General features: G+C 38.7%; 1 protein-coding gene and 15 non-coding genes across 22 annotated transcripts in view; all 16 read left to right on the plus strand.

The window, feature by feature from the left end:
- Positions 1-328: 328 nt before the first annotated feature.
- The window catches only part of aamdc (adipogenesis associated, Mth938 domain containing), a 35357-nt gene continuing 16214 nt past the window's right edge, over positions 329-19471 (plus strand). For 6 of the 7 annotated variants that reach the window (XM_034700841.1, XM_034700839.1, XM_034700842.1 and 3 more), the window contains exon 1: positions 330-469. The gene's annotated coding sequence lies outside the window, so the exon portion shown is untranslated. Of the gene's footprint in view, positions 470-19471 lie in introns of all 7 variants that reach the window. The other variant, XM_034700845.1, reaches the window with a different exon arrangement.
- Positions 1952-2142, plus strand: LOC117826002. The gene has a single exon (XR_004633962.1). It is a non-coding gene; the product is annotated as a U2 spliceosomal RNA (small nuclear RNA).
- Positions 3408-3571, plus strand: LOC117825998. Its single transcript, XR_004633958.1, has one exon. It is a non-coding gene; the product is annotated as a U1 spliceosomal RNA (small nuclear RNA).
- Positions 4530-4693, plus strand: LOC117825999. The gene has a single exon (XR_004633959.1). It is a non-coding gene; the product is annotated as a U1 spliceosomal RNA (small nuclear RNA).
- Positions 5658-5848, plus strand: LOC117826003. Its single transcript, XR_004633963.1, has one exon. It is a non-coding gene; the product is annotated as a U2 spliceosomal RNA (small nuclear RNA).
- LOC117826011 lies at positions 7691-7854 on the plus strand. The gene has a single exon (XR_004633970.1). It is a non-coding gene; the product is annotated as a U1 spliceosomal RNA (small nuclear RNA).
- LOC117826023 lies at positions 8812-8975 on the plus strand. The gene has a single exon (XR_004633980.1). It is a non-coding gene; the product is annotated as a U1 spliceosomal RNA (small nuclear RNA).
- LOC117826013 lies at positions 10076-10266 on the plus strand. Its single transcript, XR_004633972.1, has one exon. It is a non-coding gene; the product is annotated as a U2 spliceosomal RNA (small nuclear RNA).
- Positions 11611-11774, plus strand: LOC117826026. Its single transcript, XR_004633983.1, has one exon. It is a non-coding gene; the product is annotated as a U1 spliceosomal RNA (small nuclear RNA).
- Positions 12724-12887, plus strand: LOC117825988. Its single transcript, XR_004633949.1, has one exon. It is a non-coding gene; the product is annotated as a U1 spliceosomal RNA (small nuclear RNA).
- On the plus strand, positions 13848-14038 carry LOC117826004. Its single transcript, XR_004633964.1, has one exon. It is a non-coding gene; the product is annotated as a U2 spliceosomal RNA (small nuclear RNA).
- LOC117826006 lies at positions 14506-14696 on the plus strand. Its single transcript, XR_004633965.1, has one exon. It is a non-coding gene; the product is annotated as a U2 spliceosomal RNA (small nuclear RNA).
- Positions 16036-16199, plus strand: LOC117825990. Its single transcript, XR_004633950.1, has one exon. It is a non-coding gene; the product is annotated as a U1 spliceosomal RNA (small nuclear RNA).
- Positions 17149-17312, plus strand: LOC117825991. The gene has a single exon (XR_004633951.1). It is a non-coding gene; the product is annotated as a U1 spliceosomal RNA (small nuclear RNA).
- On the plus strand, positions 18273-18463 carry LOC117826007. Its single transcript, XR_004633966.1, has one exon. It is a non-coding gene; the product is annotated as a U2 spliceosomal RNA (small nuclear RNA).
- On the plus strand, positions 18931-19121 carry LOC117826008. Its single transcript, XR_004633967.1, has one exon. It is a non-coding gene; the product is annotated as a U2 spliceosomal RNA (small nuclear RNA).

The raw sequence follows: 19471 nt of genomic DNA on the forward strand, positions 1-19471 counted from the left end.
AATAATAATAATAATAATAATAATAATAGATTATTTAATTTAAAAATGAAACTATTTTTAGAAATAGATTTTGGATTTGAACTAGTTAATGTAATTAATATAATTATCATAGACTGTAAAAAATATCTTGTGGGAACGTGCGCACAATATAAAAGTGTATGCTCGGTACTTCCGGTGTTCCGTAGTTTTGTGTGAAATTAGAAAGAGCTAAATACAATTTTGTTTATTACCTAAACAAACACAAATCACGCGAATAAGAATTAAATTAATTAATTAATTAAAATAAATTAATTAAATAAAATAAAAGATGTAATATTTAGTCGCTGCCGTCGTGTTTCCTGGGGGAGGGGCGTACCTGACCCTCCCACCTTGAAGCCCAGCGAAGGTGAACGGACGCAAGAAGAAGCTCGACATGTCAGACTCCTCCGGACGACGCATTCACTTTCTTTTCGACAAACAGCAGCTTTCGGTGAGTAAATAACCTTTTCATATTATCAGACAGATAACTGGGGATGGAATTTAGATATGTGTGTGTCGAAGTTACTTGTCGTGCTAGCTAACATGACCTACGCACTTGTGAAGATAGTGGCAGTTACTTTAGCCAAGATGGCGGCGCTAGCTTAACGACCTTTAGCCGTTGGAACGTTCAAGGCGAGAAACCGTTGGTCCAGCCGTTACTAAGTCACTATAACACATTAATACAAATGACTCGAACACAACAAGTTACTAAATGTATGTTGTTAGATGGAGAAGTTACTTTTAGATATTTTACTTCGACTAATTATCGTTTTAGAGACTCTTGTTCGGTTTGACCGCTGAGGGGTCAAACTTCAGAGGGGGTTTGAGGACATGACAAAATACTGCACATTTGTTTTCCTCTCAAGATTTGTTTTTTATTGGCAAAACGCAAGCTTTACAATACAGGTGCAGTATTTCAAACATATTTTCATGTTTTAAACATAGTCATATGAAAGCATATATATACACATACAAAAAATTAATAATAATAAAATAAAATAAAAATTAATAATAAATACATACATTAAATGAAATAATAACTATATATACTATATATACATACATACACACTAATAAATAAATATATAAGATAATAACGTTAAATAAAAGAATTGTATATATGTACTTCTAATGAGTAAACAGGTAAGTAGCTGAATAAAGCAATGAATATAACAATGCACTTTTATTTTCATTAAGACTTTGAATGTTTATTTATCAGGGAAAGGGAAAAGTCTCTGCGAATGTAGTTAATTAGCATATGACACGCTTATGCATGGCCTGTTTCTTCTTCACGTGCGTTAATAGGTTAGAGACAGAGACTGTGCAATGACATAAAATATATTAAAAAATGTTTTATGTTCAGATATCACAGCATTTAAAATATCCAAGTCATTTTGTACATTTTAATTTATAAGTATTGGGTTTTCTTTACAAAGTCAAAGGGAACACACATGCACAGCAGGCTGTAGAGTGCAGTTCGCTGTGTGCTCCACCAGGGGGAGCTCCAGAACCTATAGTTGTTCGACTGGAAGTTTTCACATCAAACTGGATTTTTAAATACTTCCAAGGAGACGTGTTTTACTACTTAAATGTTCTTTTTGCTTCCTGTTATCGATTTCCCAAAGATTTGGTTTTTAAAATCAGCTAAATTGTTCTCTGTGGCTGAAAATAACTAAGCTCTTGTGTTTTAAAACCTGATTGGACGATGAGGAGTCACATGACCCGGAAGCTCCGTGTGGCTTAACTTGCGATGGTTCAACTTTGACAACAAAACACTGTTTCCTGACATTTTTTCGCTCTCGCTCATTCATTAAGTGATAGAAGGCTTATTTACTTAATCCGTGAGTGATCATGGTTTAAGTGACATTAAATTAACCGTCAGTGAGACGGACAGTGCTGAGGATCAGGTCCCCTCCTCTGACAGTGCTACAGTATCGCTTCTCGGCCTTTTGGCTAAGATCAAGTGTAGTATCTGTTCTTATCAGTTTAATATCTGATACGTCCCCTACCCGGGGACCATATATTAAATTGATTTTTGGAACTGGGAGATGGAATAGGGGCTTGCTCCGTCCACTCCACGCATCGACCTGGTATTGCAGTACTTCCAGGAACGGTGCACCCCCCTCTCTGTATTTAAAAAAAACAAACCCTAGACTCACACGATGTTAGTGTGATGGAGTGTGTTTTGAGCTTTTGAAATTTAGTGAAGTCAAATGGTGGTTTGTCTGTGTGTCTCTGAAACTCTTTTGCACTGTTAAAGAGATGTGTGTCTGGATGATTGCAACAACTTATCAGACAGAAAACTCAATATGAATTCATGTTTTATTCCTTTATTTCATGTATAAGATGAGATCTTTCTGTAATTTACAGTGTTACAGCAGCAAGACAGTATAACATAAATAAGACCCTATAAAATAGTAATTATTGAAAAGTTATTAGCAATTAAAATTAAAGAAAGTAAAATAAGCATATCTTAAGAATGTATATAAACAATCTTAGTTCACACAACAGCGTACTTAATGTGTATATAGTCTTTAAAATTTTATTTTATTCTATTTTACCTTTATCATTACTATTATTATTGATTCTATATTTTTAACTTTGTAAGTACTTTGTTGTATTCCCCTGTCCTGTGTTGTAAGCTGCTGTAACAAAATAATTTCCCCCTATGGGGTATCAATAAAGTATGAAGTATAAACTAAAGAAGAAAATTTACAAATATTAAAACAAATACTGAAATGTAGTATCCAGTAACAGGTTTTCAATTAATTTTTGATAAATCAATGCAATTAAAAAAATACATTAAGTTATGTTCTAGGCTCCAGAACATGACTGATGTGTTTTTGAGTTGATCTGTCAAATTATCTTCTTTAGTCTTTCTTTATTCACTCAGCTGCTGGAGTTGTTCCCTTCCCAGAGCAGTAGGTGGCAGTGTGAGAATCTTAAGTAACCCTATCAGTGGACATAGAAATAGGAAGTGGCTGAAGTGAGAGAAAGAAAAAGGGAGAGAAACTCGTTTTTTATTCTCTCCTCTTTAATGTAAGTGTTGATCAAACAACATTTGATAGCAGTGTGTTTGATCTTTGACTCATTTGAGCTCTGTGTCTGTTCTGCTCATGTGTCTGAGGTTTAATGTATAAAACGTGTGATTTTTAGTGAGCTGTGGATGTGGAAAATGCAGCAATGCATGATGGGAAATACAGAACATATTTGTCAAGTAAAACATCAAATCTCTGTCAGCTTTAGTGTAAGGCTTTTACCTTGATTATGTAATAATGTAGATTTTCTCTGCTGCACACTGGTGATTTGGTCATTTCTATATTTGTGAGCCCCATCAGTCAGTGTGTTGTGTCTGTGAATCAGTTCGGGGTCTGAGATGTGTACAACTCATACTTACCTGGCAGGGAAGATACCATGATCAAGAAGGTGGTTCACCCAGGGCGAGGCTCAGCCATTGCACTCCGGTTGTGCTGACCCCTGCGAATTCCCCAAATGTGGGAATCTCGACTGCATAATTTGTGGTAGTGGGGGACTGCGTTCGCGCTCTCCCCTGATGATTTGTTAAGAAATAATAATAACAGTGACTATTGGTCACATGAGAACAGGGGCCCTGAACACTGTCTCTCAGCAGGGATGAATGTCCTCTTCATTGATCAGCTGACTGGTGAATCTGTCTACCTTTTAGTTTAATCACTGCAACAAACAAACAGTGAAGTTGGTCAGCTTCTATTTCATATCCTGAAAGAAGTCTGTATTTTGTATATGTGGTTAACATGATTTGATACAGAGTCATCTGAACTTATTTTTCTTGGTGTGATTTGCTGTGAGAAATATATAAATATTCCACCAGTTAATGGTCACTAGTGGGTTAAGCTGAGGCAGTTAAGAGTTTTTATGCTGCAATACATCGAATTTGATAAGGGATGAAATGTTTGATTTTGATGAGGTAGTATTAAGGCTGTGTTGAAACACTGTGAACTCTAGTGCAGTATTAAACCTTTATTACCCAGGAGCTGGAGTTGTTCCCTCCCCAGAGCAGTAGGTGGCAGTGTCAGAAACCTAAGAAACCCTAGCAGCAGTGGACAAAGAAACAGGAAGTGGCTGAAGTGTGAGAAAGAAAAAGAGAGACAAACTCGTTTTTTATTCTCTTCTCTTTAATGTAAGTGTTGATCAAACAACATTTGATAGCAGTGTGATTGATCTTTGACTCACTTGAACTCTGAGTCTGTTCTGCTCATGTGTCTGAGGTTTAATGTATAAAACATGTGATTTTTAGTGAGCTGTGGATGTGGAGAATGCAGCAATGCATGATGGGAAATACAGAACATATTTATCAAGTAAAACATCAAATCTCTGTCAGCTTTAGTGTAAGGCTTTTACCTTGATTATGTAATAATGTAGATTTTCTCTGCTCCACACTGTGGGGATTTGGTCATTTCTATATTTGTGAGCCCCATCAGTCAGTGTGGTGTGTCTGTGAATCAGGTCAGTGTCTGAGATGTGTACAACTCATACTTACCTGGCAGGGGAGATACCATGATCAAGAAGGTGGTTCACCCAGGGCGAGGCTCAGCCATTGCACTCCGGTTGTGCTGACCCCTGCGAATTCCTCAAATGTGGGAATCTCGACTGCATAATTTGTGGTAGTGGGGGACTGCGTTCGCGCTCTCCCCTGATGATTTGTTAAGAAATAATAATAACAGTGACTATTGGTCAAATCAGAACAGGAGACCTGAACACTGTCTCTCAGCAGGGATGAATGTCCTCTTCATTGATCACCTTACTGGGGAATCTGTCTACCTCTAATTTAATCACTGCAACAAACAAACAGTGAAGTTGGTCAGCTTCTGTTTCATATCCTGAAAGAAGTCTGTGTTTTGTATATGTGGTTAACATGATTTGATACAGAGTCATCATAACTTATATTTCTTGTTGTGATTTGCTGTGAGAAATATATAAATATTGCACCAGTTAATGGTCACTAGTGGGTTAAACTGAGACAGTTAAGAATATTTATGTGGCGATACGTCATATTTTAAATATGGGATGAAATGTTTGATTTTGATGAGGCAGTATTTAGGCTGTATTGTAACACTGTGAGCTCTAAAGCAGTTTGAACCCTTTGTTACCCAGGAGCTAGAGTTGTTCCCACCCCAGAGCAGTAGGTGGCAGAAATGTAAGAAACCCTAGCAGCAGTGAACAAAGAAACAGGAAGTGGCTGAAGTGTGACACAGAGAAAGGGAAGAAGTTTAAAAGTCACAGTATTTTCGTACTGCAGAGAGGATGTCTCTTCCATTAAAGGTTTTCATTTTACTTTAAATTCACCAAAGGTCCTGTTCTTCATAGATTTTAAGTAAATCTTTCTCTGTGGCTGAAAATAACCAAACCCTGGTGTTTAAATCCTGATTGGACTGGTAGGAGTCACATGACCAGGAGGCCCCCTGCAGCTTAACTTGCAAGAACTTAACTTCGATAACATAACAGTTTGCTGACATGTTCTCCTGTTTCATTTGTTAACAAAGTGTAGAAAGCTTAATCACAGTCTCTTTGAGGAATAAAGTTTTAAGTGACATAAATTTAACCGTCAGTGAGACAGACAGTGCTGAGAATCAGGTCCCCTCCTCTGACGTTGCTGCAGTATCGCTTCTCGGCCTTTTGGCTAAGATCAAGTGTAGTATCTGTTCTTATCAGTTTAATATCTGATACGTCCCCTACCCGGGGACCATATATTAAATTGATTTTTGGAACTGGGAGATGGAATAGGGGCTTGCTCCGTCCACTCCACGCATCGACCTGGTATTGCAGTACTTCCAGGAACGGTGCACCCCCCTCTCTGTGTTAAAAAAAACCCTAGACTCGCATGATGTTAGTGTGATGGAGTGTGTTTTGAGCTTTTGAAATTTAGTGAAGTCTAATAGTGGTTTGTCTGTGTGCGTCTGAAACTCTTTTGCACTGTTAAAGAGAAGTGTGCCTGGATGATTCCAACAACCTATCAGACAGAAAACCCAATACAAATTCATTTTTAGTCCTTTATTTCATGTCTAAGATGAGATCTTTCTGTATTTGTCCCACAACGGGGAAATTTACCGTGTTACAGCAGCAAAGAAGAAGGTGCAAGACAGTATGAAGTAATCAGGAGCCTATACAATAGTAATTATTGAAAACTTATTAGCAATTAAAATTAAAGAAAGTAAAATAAGCGTATCTTAAGAACATATATACTCTATGTTCACACAACAGGGTACTTAGTGTGTATATATTTGTAATATTTTCCATATTTTTTTAAATTCTATTTTACCTTTATCATTACTATTATTGTTGTTTTTATATTTTTAACTTTCTAAGTACTTTGTTGTATTCCCCTGTCCTGTGTTGTAAGCTGCTGTAACAAAATAATTCCCCCCATGAGGTATCAATAAAGTATGAAGTGTGAACCAAAAAAGAAAAGTTACAAATATTTTAAAAAAAAAACAGGGATGCAGTGAAAAATGTGCACAGACCAAGCGGCAAACTCCGGTCTCAAACGCTGAAGTCAATGCGGAAGTGATATAAACTGCAATACATCGAAAATCCGCTTGAGGCTGGCTGCAGAAACACCGGAAACCACATAGATATGAATGGGAAAAAGACGATCTTTGCAGCATTAATAAACATGTTTACAGCCTGGTTCAAAAAACGGCTTGGCCCTACAACGCTAATCTCTCTAATGGCATACACTGTACGGGGGGTGAATTTTTTTCTAACGTGACGGTTAAGAAGATATTAAGATTATGAGTTTTGCCCAAATAAGGACATGACTGACGTGACTCCCGGTCGGGAACACACAGCCATTGGCTAAGAGACTCACGCTACGTCACACTCTGCCTAGTTGAGTTCCGCATTACCAATATGGCTGCCGCCGTCGATTTGCTTCAAAACAGCTCTCAGGAACAGATGGGTGACGTCACGGATACTACGTCCATATTTTTTACAGTCTATGGCACAGACTTGTAACATAGGTAGAAAACAAATACTGAAATGTATTATCCAGTAACAGGTTTTCAATTAATTTTTGATAAGTCAATGCAATTAAAAAATACATTAAGTTATGTTCTAGGCTCCAGAACATGACTGATGTGTGTTGGAGTTGATCTGTCAAATTATCTTCTTTAGTCTTTCTTTATTCACTCAGCTGCTGGAGTTGTTACCTCCCCAGAGCAGTAGGTGGCAGTGTCAGAATCCTAAGAAACCCTAGCAGCAGTGGACAAAGAAACAGGAAGTGGCTGAAGTGAGAGAAAGAAAAAGGGAGAGAAACTAGTTTTTTATTCTTTCCTCTTTAATGTAAGTGTTGATCAAACAACATTTGATAGCAGTGTGATTGATCTTTGACTCACTTGAACTATGTGTCTGTTCTGCTCATATGTCTGAGGTTTAATGTATAAAACGTGTGATTTTTAGTGAGCTGTGGATGAGGAGAATGCAGCAATGCATGATGGGAAATACAGAACATATTTATCAAGTAAAACATCAAATCTCTGTCAGCTTTAGTGTAAGGCTTTTACCTTGATTATGTAATAATGTAGATTTTCTCTGCTCCACACTGTGGGGATTTGGTCATTTCTATATTTGTGAGCCCCATCAGTCAGTGTGGTGTGTCTGTGAATCAGGTCAGGGTCTGAGATGTGTACAACTCATACTTACCTGGCAGGGGAGATACCATGATCAAGAAGGTGGTTCACCCAGGGCGAGGCTCAGCCATTGCACTCCGGTTGTGCTGACCCCTGCGAATTCCTCAAATGTGGGAATCTCGACTGCATAATTTGTGGTAGTGGGGGACTGCGTTCGCGCTCTCCCCTGATGATTTGTTAAGAAATAATAATAACAGTGACTATTGGTCACATCAGAACAGGAGACCAGAACACTGTCTCTCAGCAGGGATGAATGTCCTCTTCATTGATCAGCTGACTGGTGAATCTGTCTACCTCTAGTTTAATCACTGCAACAAACAAACAGTGAAGTTGGTCAGCTTCTGTTTCATTTCCTGAAAGAAGTCTGTATTTTGTCTATGTGGTTAACATGGTTTGATACAGAGTCATCTGAACTTATTTTTCTTGGTGTGATTTGCTGTGAGAAATATATAAATATTCCACCAGTTAATGGTCACTAGTGGGTTAAGCTGAGGCAGTTAAGAGTTTTTATGCTGCAATACATCGAATTTGATAAGGGATGAAATGTTTGATTTTGATGAGGTAGTATTAAGGCTGTGTTGAAACACTGTGAACTCTAGTGCAGTATTAAACCTTTATTACCCAGGAGCTGGAGTTGTTCCCTCCCCAGAGCAGTAGGTGGCAGTGTCAGAAACCTAAGAAACCCTAGCAGCAGTGGACAAAGAAACAGGAAGTGGCTGAAGTGTGAGAAAGAAAAAGAGAGACAAACTCGTTTTTTATTCTCTTCTCTTTAATGTAAGTGTTGATCAAACAACATTTGATTGCAGTGTGATTGATCTTTGACTCACTTAAACTCTGAGTCTGTTCTGCTCATGTGTCTGAGGTTTAATGTATAAAACGTGTGATTTTTAGTGAGCTGTGGATGTGGAGAATGCAGCAATGCATGATGGGAAATACAGAACATATTTATCAAGTAAAACATCAAATCTCTGTCAGCTTTAGTGTAAGGCTTTTACCTTGATTATATAATAATGTAGATTTTCTCTGCTCCACACTGTGGTGATTTGGTCATTTCTATATATGTGAGCCCCATCAGTCAGTGTGGTGTGTCTGTGAATCAGGTCTGGGTCTGAGATGTGTACAACTCATACTTACCTGGCAGGGGAGATACCATGATCAAGAAGGTGGTTCACCCAGGGCGAGGCTCAGCCATTGCACTCCGGTTGTGCTGACCCCTGCGAATTCCTCAAATGTGGGAATCTCGACTGCATAATTTGTGGTAGTGGGGGACTGCGTTCGCGCTCTCCCCTGATGATTTGTTAAGAAATAATAATAACAGTGACTGTTGGTCACATGAGAACAGGAGACCTGAACACTGTCTCTAAGCAGGGATGAATGTCCTCTTCATTGATCACCTTACTGGTGAATCTGTCTACCTCTAATTTAATCACTGCAACAAACAAACAGTGAAGTTGGTCAGCTTCTGTTTCATATCCTGAAAGAAGTCTGTGTTTTGTATATGTGGTTAACATGATTTGATACAGAGTCATCATAACTTATTTTTCTTGGTGTGATTTGCTGTGAGAAATATATAAATATTCCACCAGTTAATGGTCACTAGTGGGTTAAACTGAGACAGTTAAGAATATTTATGTGGCGATACGTCATATTTTAAATATGGGATGAAATGTTTGATTTTGATGAGGCAGTATTTAGGCTGTATTGTAACACTGTGAGCTCTAAAGCAGTATTAAGCCTTTGTTACCCAGGAGCTAGAGTTGTTCCCACCCCAGAGCAGTAGGTGGCAGAAATGTAAGAAACCCTAGCAGCAGTGGACAAAGAAACAGGAAGTGGCTGAAGTGTGAAAAAGAGAAAGGGAAGAAGTTTAAAAGTCACAGTATTTTCGTACTGCAGAGAGGATGTCTCTTCCATTAAAGGTTTTCATCCATCCATCCATTATCTTGACCGCTTATCCCGTTAGGGGTCACGGGGGGCTGGAGCCTATCCCAGCTGGCTTCGGGCGGAAGGCAGGGTACACCCTGGACAGGTCGCCAACCTATCACAGGGCTAAAGGTTTTCATTTTACTTTAAATTCACCAAAGGTCCTGTTCTTCATAGATTTTAAGTAAATCTTTCTCTGTGGCTGAAAATAACCAAACCCTGGTGTTTAAATCCTGATTGGACTGGTAGGAGTCACATGACCAGGAGGCCCCCTGCAGCTTAACTTGCAAGAACTTAACTTCGATAACATAACAGTTTGCTGACATGTTCTCCTGTTTCACTTGTTAACAAAGTGTAGAAAGCTTAATCACAGTCTCTTTGAGGAATAAAGTTTTAAGTGACATAAAATTAACCGTCAGTGAGACAGACAGTGCTGAGAATCAGGTCCCCTCCTCTGACGTTGCTGCAGTATCGCTTCTCGGCCTTTTGGCTAAGATCAAGTGTAGTATCTGTTCTTATCAGTTTAATATCTGATACGTCCCCTACCCGGGGACCATATATTAAATTGATTTTTGGAATTGGGAGATGGAATAGGGGCTTGCTCCGTCCACTCCACGCATCGACCTGGTATTGCAGTACTTCCAGGAACGGTGCACCCCCCTCTCTGTGTTAAAAAAACCCTAGAGCCTGATGTTAGTGTGATGGAGTGTGTTTTGAGCTTTAAAATCTAGTGAAGTCTAATGGTGGTTTGTCTGTATGTCTCTGAAATGTCTTTGCACTGTAAAAGAGATGTGTGCCTGGATGATTGCAACAACCTATCAGACAGAAAACTCAATATAAATTCATGTTTTATTCCTTTATTTCATGTCTTAAGATTAGATCTTTCTGTATTCGTCCCACAACGGGGAAATTTACAGTGTTACAGCAGCAAAGAAGATAGTATAAAGTAAACAAGAGCCTCTACAATAGTAATTATTGAAAAGTTATTAGCGATTAAAATTAAAGAAAGTAAAATAAGCATATCTTAAGAATGTATATAAACGAACTAAGTTCACACAACAGTGTACTTAGTGTGTATATAGTCTGTAATATTTGCCATATTTTATTCTATTCTATTTTACCTTTATCATTACTATTATTATTGTTTTTATATTTTTAACTTTGTAAGTACTTTGTTGTATTCCCCTGTCCTGTGTTGTAAGCTGCTGTAACAAAATAATTCCCCCCTATGGGGTATCAATAAAGTATGAAGTATAAACTGAAAAAGTAAATTTACAAATATTTAAAAAAAACAGGGATCTAGTGAAAAATATGCACAGACTTGTAACATAGGTAGAAAACAAATACTGAAATGTAGTATCCAGTAACAGGTTTTCCAATAATTTTTGATAAATCAATGCAATTAAAAAATACATTAAGTTATGTTCTAGCCTCCAGAACATGACTGATGTGTGTTGGAGTTGATCTGCCAAATTATCTTCTTTAGTCTTTCTTTATTCACTCAGCTGCTGGAGTTGTTCCCTCCCCAGAGCAGTCGGTGGCAGTGTCAGAATCCTAAGAAACCTTATCAGCAGTGGACAAAGAAACAGGAAGTGGCTGAAGTGAGAGAAAGAAAAAGGGAGAGACAAACTCATTTTTTATTCTCTCTTTAATGTAAGTGTTGATCAAACAACATTTGATAGCAATGTGATTGATCTTTGACTCATTTGAACTCTGTGTCTGTTCTGCTCATGTGTCTGAGGTTTAATGTATAAAATGTGTGATTTTTAGTGAGCTGTGGATGTAGATAATGCAGCAATGCATGATGGGAAATACAGAACATATTTGTCAAGTAAAACAACAAATCTCTGTCAGCTTTATTGTAAGGCTTTTACCTTGATTATATAATAATGTAGATTTTCTCTGCTCCACACTGTGGTGATTTGGTGATTTCTATATATGTGAGCCCCATCAGTCAGTGTGGTGTGTCTGTGAATCAGGTCAGGGTCTGAGATGTGTACAACTCATACTTACCTGGCAGGGGAGATACCATGATCAAGAAGGTGGTTCACCCAGGGCGAGGCTCAGCCATTGCACTCCGGTTGTGCTGACCCCTGCGAATTCCTCAAATGTGGGAATCTCGACTGCATAATTTGTGGTAGTGGGGGACTGCGTTCGCGCTCTCCCCTGATGATTTGTTAAGAAATAATAACTGTGACTGTTGGTCACTTCAGAACAGGAGACCTGAACACTGTCTCTCAGCAGGGATGAATGTCCTCTTCATTGATCAGCTGACTGGTGAATCTGTCTACCTCTAGTTTAATCACTGCAACAAACAAACAGTGAAGTTGGTCAGCTTCTGTTTCATATCCTGAAAGAAGTCTGTATTTTGTATATGTGGTTAACATGGTTTGATACAGAGTCATCATAACTTATATTTCTTGTTGTGATTTGCTGTGAGAAATATATAAATATTCCACCAGTTAATGGTTACTAGTGGGTTACACTGAGGCAGTTAAGAATATTTATGCTGCAATACATCGTATTTTGATAAGGGATGAAATGTTTGATTTTGATGAGGTTGTATTAAGGCTGTGTTGAAAGACTGTGAACTCTGAAGCAGTATTAACCCTTTATTACCCAGGAGCTTGAGCTGTTCCCTCCCCAGAGCAGTAGGTGGCCGTTTCAGAATCCTAAAAAACCCTAGCAGCAGTGGACAAAGAAACAGGAAGTGGCTGAAGTGTGAGAAAGAAAAAGAGAGACAAACTCATTTTTTATTCTTTCCTCTTTAATGTAAGTGTTGATCAAACAACATTTGATAGTGTGTTTGATCTTTGACTCATTTGAGCTCTGTGTCTGTTCTGCTCATGTGTCTGAGGTTTAATGTATAAAACGTGTGATTTTTAGTGAGCTGTGGATGAGAATGCAGCAATGCATGATGGGAAATACAGAACATATTTATCAAGTAAAACAACAAATCTCTGTCATCTTTAGTGTAAGGCTTTTACCTTGATTATGTAATAATGTAGATTTTCTCTGCTCCACACTGTGGTGATTTGGTCATTTCTATATTTGTCAGCCCCATCAGTCAGTGTGGTGTGTCTGTGAATCAGGTCAGGGTCTGGGATGTGTACAACTCATACTTACCTGGCAGGGGAGATACCATGATCAAGAAGGTGGTTCACCCAGGGCGAGGCTCAGCCATTGCACTCCGGTTGTGCTGACCCCTGCGAATTCCTCAAATGTGGGAATCTCGACTGCATAATTTGTGGTAGTGGGGGACTGCGTTCGCGCTCTCCCCTGATGATTTGTTAAGAAATGATAATAACTGTGACTATTGGTCACATCAGAACAGGAGACCAGAACACTGTCTCTCAGCAGGGATGAACGTCCTCTTCATTGATCAGCTGACTGGTGAATCTGTATACCTCCTAGTTTAATCACTGCAACAAACAAACAGTGAAGTTGGTCAGCTTCTGTTTCATATCCTGAAAGAAGTCTGTATTTTGTATATGTGGTTAACATGATTTGATACAGAGTCATCATAACTTATATTTCTTGTTGTGATTTGCTGTGAGAAATATATAAATATTCCACCAGTTAATGGTCATTAGTGGGCTAAACTGAGACAGTTAGGTTTATTTATGTGGTGATACATGTCATTTCATGAGGGATGAAATGTTTGATTTTGATGAGGCAGTATTATGGCTGTATTGTAACACTGTGAACTCTGAAGCAGTATTAAGCCTTTGTTACCCAGGATCTAGAGTTGTTCCCTCCCCAGAGCAGTAGGTGGCAGAAATTTAAGAAACCCTATCAGCAGTGGACAAAGAAACAGGAAGTGGCTTAAGTGTGAAAAAGAGAAAGGGAAGATGTTTTAAAGTCACAGTATTTTCTTACTACAGAGACGATGTCTCTTCCATTAAAGGTTTTTGTTTTACTTTAAATCCACCAAAGGTCCTGTTCTTCATAGATTTTAAGTAAAGCTTTCTCTGTGGCTGAAAATAACCACTGGTGTTTAAATCCTGATTGGACTGGTAGGAGTCACATTTCCAGGAGACCCCCTGCAGCTTAACTTGCAAGAACTTAATTTGATAACATTACTCTGTTTGTTGACATGTTCTCGTCTTTCACTTGTTCACAAAGTGTAGAAAGCTTAATCACAGTTTCTTTGAGGAATAAAGTTTCAAGTGACATTAAATTAACCGTCAGTGAGACAGACAGTGCTGAGAATCAGGTCCCCTCCTCTGACGTTGCTGCAGTATCGCTTCTCGGCCTTTTGGCTAAGATCAAGTGTAGTATCTGTTCTTATCAGTTTAATATCTGATACGTCCCCTACCCGGGGACCATATATTAAATTGATTTTTGGAACTGGGAGATGGAATAGGGGCTTGCTCCGTCCACTCCACGCATCGACCTGGTATTGCAGTACTTCCAGGAACGGTGCACCCCCCTCTCTGTGTTAAAAAAACCCTAGAGCCTGATGTTAGTGTGATGGAGTGTGTTTTGAGCTTTAAAATCTAGTGAAGTCTAATGGTGGTTTGTCTGTATGTCTCTTTAAATTAACTAAAGGTCCTGTATGTCTCTTTAAATTAACTAAAGGTCCTGTTCTTCACAGATAGCAGATAGCAGCTTTATTTTTTATCTGTGGCTCAAAATAACCGAACCCTGGTGTTTTAAATCCTGATTGGACTTTAAGGAGTCACATGACCAGGAGGCCCCCTTCAGCTTAACTACAAGAACTTAGCTTAGATAACATTACTCTGTTTGCTGACATGTTCTCCTCTTTCACTTGTTCACTAAGTGTAGAAAGCTTAATCACAGTCTCTTTGAGGAATAATGTTTTCAGTGACATTAAATGAACCGTCAGTGAGACAGACAGTGCTGAGAATCAGGTCCCCTCCTCTGACGTTGCTGCAGTATCGCTTCTCGGCCTTTTGGCTAAGATCAAGTGTAGTATCTGTTCTTATCAGTTTAATATCTGATACGTCCCCTACCCGGGGACCATATATTAAATTGATTTTTGGAACTGGGAGATGGAATAGGGGCTTGCTCCGTCCACTCCACGCATCGACCTGGTATTGCAGTACTTCCAGGAACGGTGCACCCCCCTCTCAATGTTAAAAAAACCCCTAGACTTGCATAATGTTAGTGTGATGGAGTATGTTTTGAGCTTTTGAAATTTAGTGAAGTCTAATGGTGGTTTGTCTGTGTGACTCTGAAACTGTTTTGCACTGTTAAAGAGATGTGTGCCTGGATGATTGCAACAACCTATCAGACAGAAAACCCAATACAAATTCATTTTTATTCCTTTATTTCATGTCTAAGATTAGATCTTTCTGTATTTGTCCCACAACAGGGAAATTTACAGTGTTACAGCAGCAAAGAAGAAGGTGCAAGACAGTATGAAGTAATCAGGAGCCTATACAATAGTAATTAGCAATTAAAATTAAAGAAAGTAAAATAAGTGTATCTTAAGAACATATATACTCTATGTTCACACAACAGGGTACTTAGTGTGTATATATTTGTAATATTTTCCATATTTTTTTAAATTCTATTTTACCTTTATCATTACTATTATTGTTGTTTTTATATTTTTAACTTTCTAAGTACTTTGTTGTATTCCCCTGTCCTGTGTTGTAAGCTGCTGTAACAATATAATTCCCCCCTATGGGGTATCAATAAAGTATGAAGTATAAACTGAAAAAGAAAATTTACAAATATTAAAAAAAAAACAGGGATGCAGTGAAAAATGTTCACAGACTTGTAACATAGGTAGAAAACAAATACTGAAATGTATTATCCAGTAACAGGTTTTCAATTAATTTTTGATAAATCAATGCAATTAAAAAATACATTAAGTTATGTTCTAGGCTCCAGAACATGACTGATGTGTGTTGGAGTTGATCTGCCAAATTATCTTCTTTAGTCTTTCTTTATTCACTCAGCTGCTGGAGTTGTTACCTCCCCAGAGCAGTAGGTGGCAGTGTCAGAATCCTAAGAAACCTTATCAGCAGTGGACAAAGAAACAGGAAGTGGCTGAAGTGAGAGAAAGAAAAAGGGAGAGACAAACTCATTTTTTATTCTCTCTTTAATGTAAGTGTTGATCAAACAACATTTGATAGCAATGTGATTGATCTTTGACTCATTTGAACTCTGTGTCTGTTCTGCTCATGTGTCTGAGGTTTAATGTATAAAATGTGTGATTTTTAGTGAGCTGTGGATGTAGATAATGCAGCAATGCATGATGGGAAATACAGAACATATTTGTCAAGTAAAACAACAAATCTCTGTCAGCTTTATTGTAAGGCTTTTACCTTGATTATATAATAATGTAGATTTTCTCTGCTCCACACTGTGGTGATTTGGTGATTTCTATATATGTGAGCCCCATCAGTCAGTGTGGTGTGTCTGTGAATCAGGTCAGGGTCTGAGATGTGTACAACTCATACTTACCTGGCAGGGGAGATACCATGATCAAGAAGGTGGTTCACCCAGGGCGAGGCTCAGCCATTGCACTCCGGTTGTGCTGACCCCTGCGAATTCCTCAAATGTGGGAATCTCGACTGCATAATTTGTGGTAGTGGGGGACTGCGTTCGCGCTCTCCCCTGATGATTTGTTAAGAAATAATAACTGTGACTGTTGGTCACTTCAGAACAGGAGACCTGAACACTGTCTCTCAGCAGGGATGAATGTCCTCTTCATTGATCAGCTGACTGGTGAATCTGTCTACCTCTAGTTTAATCACTGCAACAAACAAACAGTGAAGTTGGTCAGCTTCTGTTTCATATCCTGAAAGAAGTCTGTATTTTGTATATGTGGTTAACATGGTTTGATACAGAGTCATCATAACTTATATTTCTTGTTGTGATTTGCTGTGAGAAATATATAAATATTCCACCAGTTAATGGTTACTAGTGGGTTACACTGAGGCAGTTAAGAATATTTATGCTGCAATACATCGTATTTTGATAAGGGATGAAATGTTTGATTTTGATGAGGTTGTATTAAGGCTGTGTTGAAAGACTGTGAACTCTGAAGCAGTATTAACCCTTTATTACCCAGGAGCTTGAGCTGTTCCCTCCCCAGAGCAGTAGGTGGCCGTTTCAGAATCCTAAAAAACCCTAGCAGCAGTGGACAAAGAAACAGGAAGTGGCTGAAGTGTGAGAAAGAAAAAGAGAGACAAACTCATTTTTTATTCTTTCCTCTTTAATGTAAGTGTTGATCAAACAACATTTGATAGTGTGTTTGATCTTTGACTCATTTGAGCTCTGTGTCTGTTCTGCTCATGTGTCTGAGGTTTAATGTATAAAACGTGTGATTTTTAGTGAGCTGTGGATGAGAATGCAGCAATGCATGATGGGAAATACAGAACATATTTATCAAGTAAAACAACAAATCTCTGTCATCTTTAGTGTAAGGCTTTTACCTTGATTATGTAATAATGTAGATTTTCTCTGCTCCACACTGTGGTGATTTGGTCATTTCTATATTTGTCAGCCCCATCAGTCAGTGTGGTGTGTCTGTGAATCAGGTCAGGGTCTGGGATGTGTACAACTCATACTTACCTGGCAGGGGAGATACCATGATCAAGAAGGTGGTTCACCCAGGGCGAGGCTCAGCCATTGCACTCCGGTTGTGCTGACCCCTGCGAATTCCTCAAATGTGGGAATCTCGACTGCATAATTTGTGGTAGTGGGGGACTGCGTTCGCGCTCTCCCCTGATGATTTGTTAAGAAATGATAATAACTGTGACTATTGGTCACATCAGAACAGGAGACCAGAACACTGTCTCTCAGCAGGGATGAACGTCCTCTTCATTGATCAGCTGACTGGTGAATCTGTATACCTCCTAGTTTAATCACTGCAACAAACAAACAGTGAAGTTGGTCAGCTTCTGTTTCATATCCTGAAAGAAGTCTGTATTTTGTATATGTGGTTAACATGATTTGATACAGAGTCATCATAACTTATATTTCTTGTTGTGATTTGCTGTGAGAAATATATAAATATTCCACCAGTTAATGGTCATTAGTGGGCTAAACTGAGACAGTTAGGTTTATTTATGTGGTGATACATGTCATTTCATGAGGGATGAAATGTTTGATTTTGATGAGGCAGTATTATGGCTGTATTGTAACACTGTGAACTCTGAAGCAGTATTAAGCCTTTGTTACCCAGGATCTAGAGTTGTTCCCTCCCCAGAGCAGTAGGTGGCAGAAATTTAAGAAACCCTATCAGCAGTGGACAAAGAAACAGGAAGTGGCTTAAGTGTGAAAAAGAGAAAGGGAAGATGTTTTAAAGTCACAGTATTTTCTTACTACAGAGACGATGTCTCTTCCATTAAAGGTTTTTGTTTTACTTTAAATCCACCAAAGGTCCTGTTCTTCATAGATTTTAAGTAAAGCTTTCTCTGTGGCTGAAAATAACCACTGGTGTTTAAATCCTGATTGGACTGGTAGGAGTCACATTTCCAGGAGACCCCCTGCAGCTTAACTTGCAAGAACTTAATTTGATAACATTACTCTGTTTGTTGACATGTTCTCGTCTTTCACTTGTTCACAAAGTGTAGAAAGCTTAATCACAGTTTCTTTGAGGAATAAAGTTTCAAGTGACATTAAATTAACCGTCAGTGAGACAGACAGTGCTGAGAATCAGGTCCCCTCCTCTGACGTTGCTGCAGTATCGCTTCTCGGCCTTTTGGCTAAGATCAAGTGTAGTATCTGTTCTTATCAGTTTAATATCTGATACGTCCCCTACCCGGGGACCATATATTAAATTGATTTTTGGAACTGGGAGATGGAATAGGGGCTTGCTCCGTCCACTCCACGCATCGACCTGGTATTGCAGTACTTCCAGGAACGGTGCACCCCCCTCTCTGTGTTAAAAAAACCCTAGAGCCTGATGTTAGTGTGATGGAGTGTGTTTTGAGCTTTAAAATCTAGTGAAGTCTAATGGTGGTTTGTCTGTATGTCTCTTTAAATTAACTAAAGGTCCTGTATGTCTCTTTAAATTAACTAAAGGTCCTGTTCTTCACAGATAGCAGATAGCAGCTTTATTTTTTATCTGTGGCTCAAAATAACCGAACCCTGGTGTTTTAAATCCTGATTGGACTTTAAGGAGTCACATGACCAGGAGGCCCCCTTCAGCTTAACTACAAGAACTTAGCTTAGATAACATTACTCTGTTTGCTGACATGTTCTCCTCTTTCACTTGTTCACTAAGTGTAGAAAGCTTAATCACAGTCTCTTTGAGGAATAATGTTTTCAGTGACATTAAATGAACCGTCAGTGAGACAGACAGTGCTGAGAATCAGGTCCCCTCCTCTGACGTTGCTGCAGTATCGCTTCTCGGCCTTTTGGCTAAGATCAAGTGTAGTATCTGTTCTTATCAGTTTAATATCTGATACGTCCCCTACCCGGGGACCATATATTAAATTGATTTTTGGAACTGGGAGATGGAATAGGGGCTTGCTCCGTCCACTCCACGCATCGACCTGGTATTGCAGTACTTCCAGGAACGGTGCACCCCCCTCTCAATGTTAAAAAAACCCCTAGACTTGCATAATGTTAGTGTGATGGAGTATGTTTTGAGCTTTTGAAATTTAGTGAAGTCTAATGGTGGTTTGTCTGTGTGACTCTGAAACTGTTTTGCACTGTTAAAGAGATGTGTGCCTGGATGATTGCAACAACCTATCAGACAGAAAACCCAATACAAATTCATTTTTATTCCTTTATTTCATGTCTAAGATTAGATCTTTCTGTATTTGTCCCACAACAGGGAAATTTACAGTGTTACAGCAGCAAAGAAGAAGGTGCAAGACAGTATGAAGTAATCAGGAGCCTATACAATAGTAATTAGCAATTAAAATTAAAGAAAGTAA

The sequence above is a fragment of the Notolabrus celidotus genome, chromosome 14 (assembly GCF_009762535.1).
Source record: "Notolabrus celidotus isolate fNotCel1 chromosome 14, fNotCel1.pri, whole genome shotgun sequence".
NCBI classification, from domain to species: Eukaryota; Metazoa; Chordata; class Actinopteri; order Labriformes; family Labridae; genus Notolabrus; species Notolabrus celidotus.